At 48.0% G+C, this 4,062-nt stretch overlaps 1 pseudogene across 1 annotated transcript in view; it reads left to right on the top strand.

Annotated features, from left to right (window-relative positions):
- The window catches only part of LOC308159688 (otoferlin-like), a 109,965-nt pseudogene that overhangs the window by 80,240 nt on the left and 25,663 nt on the right, over window positions 1-4,062 (top strand). The window contains exons 10-12 of the transcript in view: window positions 143-277; window positions 2,510-2,670; window positions 3,498-3,569. The product of the transcript in view is annotated as an otoferlin-like (transcript). The remainder of the gene's footprint in view (window positions 1-142; window positions 278-2,509; window positions 2,671-3,497; window positions 3,570-4,062) is intronic.

Genomic DNA, 4,062 nt, shown 5'->3' with positions numbered 1-4,062 from the left:
CGCCGTTTTACTTACTCTGTGTGTGTGTGTGCATGTGTCTGCGTGTGTGTATGTGTGTGTGTGTGTGTGTGTGTGTGTGTGTGTGCGTGCGTCTGTGTTGTGTGTGTGTGTGTGTGTGTGTGTGTGTGTGTGTGTGTTGCAGGTCCTGAGTGAGACCCTGTGCCCTACGTGGGACCAGCTGCTGGTGTTTGACGACGTGGAGCTGTATGGAGAGGCCAGCGAGCTCCGGGACGACCCCCCCATCATCGTAGTGGAGCTCTACGACCAGGACACCGTGGTAAGACCCCCCTCACAGGGAGGGGAGAGAGGGGAGGGAGGGGGAGGAGGGAGGGGGGGGGGAGAGAGAGAGAGGGAGAGAGAGAGAGAGGGAGGGAGAGGGGAGAGAGAGAGAGGAGAGAGAGAGAGAGGGAGGAGGGGAGAGAGAGAGAGAGAGGGAGGGAGGGAGGGAGGGGGGAGAGAGAGAGAGAGGGGAAGGAGGGAGGGAGGGAGAGAGAGGGAGGGAGGGTGGGACGGGAGCAGGAGAGAGAGAGTGTGTAAGTAAGAGAGAGAGAGAGAGAGGGAGAGAGAGAGAGGGTGAGAGAGATAGAGAGAGAGGGAGGGAGGGAGGGGGAGAGAGAGAGGGAGGGAGGGAGGGAGGGGGGGAGAGAGAGAGAGGGGGAGGGAGAGAAAGAGAGAGAGGGAGAGAGAGGGAGGGGGAGAGAGAGAGAGAGAGGGGGAGGGAGGGAGGGGGGGAGAGAGATAGAGAGAGAGAAAGTATGTAAGTAAGAAAGAGAAAGAGAGAGAGAGAGTGTTTGTAAGTAAGAGAGAGAGAGTTTATAATACACTACCCACATTGGGTCTCATTGATTTCGGTTCTAGATAACATAAATTGAAAAACACCAAAACTGTCGACCCAGCTCAATACAGGATGTGAAAAACACTCCAACCTTTTTTTATGGCATTTTATGCAGTTTTCAATTCCTGTGATCTAGAGCGCTACGTCCCTTAACTCCAATGCTGGTTCTTCTGACTCTATGAGTCATGATTAATTCATACGTTTTATTATAATTATTAATTTATTACTTTTCCCTGCAACCCAGAGAGTTCTCATCCATCCATTTTTCAGTGTGTTCTTTTCCTTTTTAGAATCCTTTTTTGGGGCTTCAATCCCCCTCACACCCTCACACCCGCCAAATAGACTGTGAGAGCTACAAGTAGGGACGCATTAGCCTAGCTGTAGAAGTTAAGTAGCTGTTAGACGCGAGTGGTCTGCGTTTGGTAGCTGACGGTGTCGTTGATTGGTTGGCAGTAGATGTAATTTTATAATAAATTTTGCCATTTAGCAGACGCTTTTAATCCAAAGCGACTTACAATTACGAATTACAGGGACATTCCCCCTGGAGTAACTGAGGGCTAAGTGCCTTACTCAAAGGCACACTAGTGTGGTTTCAGGCGGGATTTGAACTCACAACCTTCCGATCACAAGTCCAACTCACTATCCACTAGACCACCACTACCCCCACTACTATGTAAATGATGCTTAGAACGTATCTGAACTGAGAACTCCTTTTCATCCAGTAGTCTGTTTTTTTCAAAAAGTTTGATGTAGGCTTGCTGTCTTGTCTCACGATAGTACAGCGTTACAGCTCTATATCCTTCTGCTTCTTTATAAAACTCTCACTGGCATAGCACCAGAATATCTGAAAGACCTTTTGCTAGCATATCTGCCCAATAGAGCTCTCAGGTCTTTTGCTAGCATATCAGCCCAATAGAGCTCTCAGGTATTGTGCTAGCATATCAGCCCAATAGAGCTCTCAGGTCTTCTGCTAGCATATCAGCCCAATAGAGCTCTCAGGTCTTCTGACGCTGGTTTTCTCTGTGTACCACATGTACAAAAGAAGAGATTTGGTGAGGCTGCATTCTCATTTTATGCACCCAGATTGTGGAATGCACTGCCAGTTTACATTAGGGATGCAACCTCAGCAAATATTATGTCAGTCAGCCAGTGTTCAACGGTAGTTTCTAGAACAACAAGAGCAGGTGCATTGTTTCCCCACAGGCTGCAGGATCACATAGTAGTGTTATGGGTCAACTTTCGGTGTCATATCTGTCTTTCTCGTAGCATCCCTCTCCAAATAGTCCTCCAACTCTATCGTAATCAGTATGACACCTTTGCCTACACTGACACCCAGTGGCTTTCCTTTGGAACTGCAACTTAAAAACGTGTTTCTAATTTTCTGACTTGACCCCCCCATCCCCCGGCTCTATGTTAACTTGTTCATTAGTTTATTTAAACAGATCCCCAATAGTCATCACCAAAGTGAAGACTGTTCTTCCTGGGGTCCACATGAAAGACAGACAATCAAACATAACAACATCAATCAACAAAGGAATCAACCATATCTGCATCCAAATAGAAGAACAAGACAGAGAGCTCACACCAAAACTACAGTATTATCGTCAGGGCAAAAGTCAGACTGGGCTAAACCTTAATGCTGCTTACATGATCCGTGTTGCTATGGTTACCCAGGGCAAGGCGGAGTTCATTGGGCGGACGTTCGCCAAGCCCATCACCAAGATGTGTGAGGAGCACTACGCCCCCCCCCGCTTCCCTCCGAAGCTGGAGTACTACCAGATCTACCGTGGGAACAGCACCGCCGGAGACCTGCTGGCCGCTTCGAACTGCTGCAGGTCAGCAGCTAACCCTTAACCCTACCCTACACACACTAACCCTACACACACACACATAGAGACTAACACACTACCCTACACAGAGAGAGAGAGAGAGTGTGTAAGTGAGAGAGAGAGTGTAAGTGAGAGAGAGAGAAGAGAGAGTGTAAGTGAGAGAGAGAGAGAGAGTGAGAGAGAGTGTAAGTAAGAGAGAGAGAGAGAGAGTGATAAAGTCTTTCACATACACACACATGCATGCGCAAACCACAAACAAGAGCATGCAGCCAAAAATGATACATTTGTCAAATGTATCACCTCCAGAATGATGTTAGCTTTCAGGGAAATGCACCGATGCATGGCATCAACAACAAAATGCACCAATGCATGGCACATCAACAAAATGCACCGATTGAAGCGGTGTGTCACACCCATCCATGTGCCTGAGAGCACGCTGACTGGGAGATAAACCTTACATCTACAAACTAGAAAAGAAGGGTCTCTCTCTTTCTTTCTCTCTCTGTTCTTCTCTTCCTTCTCGTCATCTGTCTCTCATCCATCTCCATTACATCTGGTCCTCTGTCCTCCCATTATCCTCTCTCACCCACTCCTGTCCCACTCCCCCTCTTTCTCGCCCCCTTTCTATAACTCCTTCCCCCCCCCCAACCTCCCCCATGCTACCTCTACCCTCACTCCCTTGCACTGGCCCCCATATCCTCCTTCCCTCCTTGACTCCCTCCTTCCCTCCCTCCTTCCTTCCTTCCCTCCCTCCTTCCCTCCCTCCTTCCTTCCTTCCTTCCCTCCCTCCTTTCCTCCTCCTTCCCTCCCTCCCTCCCTCCCCCTCTCCACAGGTTCCCTATGACGATGAGGAGATGAGGCGGGCTCTGATTGCTGTTCATAACTTTGCTGTTCCTCAGATTAAGGTGCTCTTTTCACTCTTCTACCCATCCCCCTCTCTGGTCTCTGGTCAGTCTCTCTGTGGTCACTCTTTTGTCAGTCTATGGTCACCCTGTGGTCAGTCTAACTCTATGGTCACCCTCTGGTCTAGTCTATATGTGACGGCAGCTGGTGCAAGGGGGAACAAGTCGGCAACCTACCAAATGTTCAGACTTTTATTCTGAAAAATGTAAATAAATTGGGCCCGAAAAAATGTAAACTCATTTTGTCGGTGGGTGACTTAATTTATTTCAAATGACCTTTTAAAAGAGCATTGATTCAAAAACACATTGTTTTACTGTCTGAAACATTGTTGAAAATCCATGACACAGTCAAGCCGAAATATTGCAATTCAATGGATTCTGTGAGCTTAATTTTTCAGGGTAAAAGTCTGAACATTTTGGTCGGTTGCCGACTTGTTCCTCCCGTTTCACCTCCTTCCTTCTCTCTGTGTTCTCTCCATCCATCTCTAATCAGTGT

Source organism: Nansenia antarctica, assembly GCF_963989245.1.
Source record: "Nansenia antarctica genome assembly, chromosome: 6".
NCBI classification, from domain to species: domain Eukaryota; kingdom Metazoa; phylum Chordata; class Actinopteri; order Argentiniformes; family Microstomatidae; genus Nansenia; species Nansenia antarctica.
This window is presented reverse-complemented; position numbering and strand designations above follow the sequence as displayed.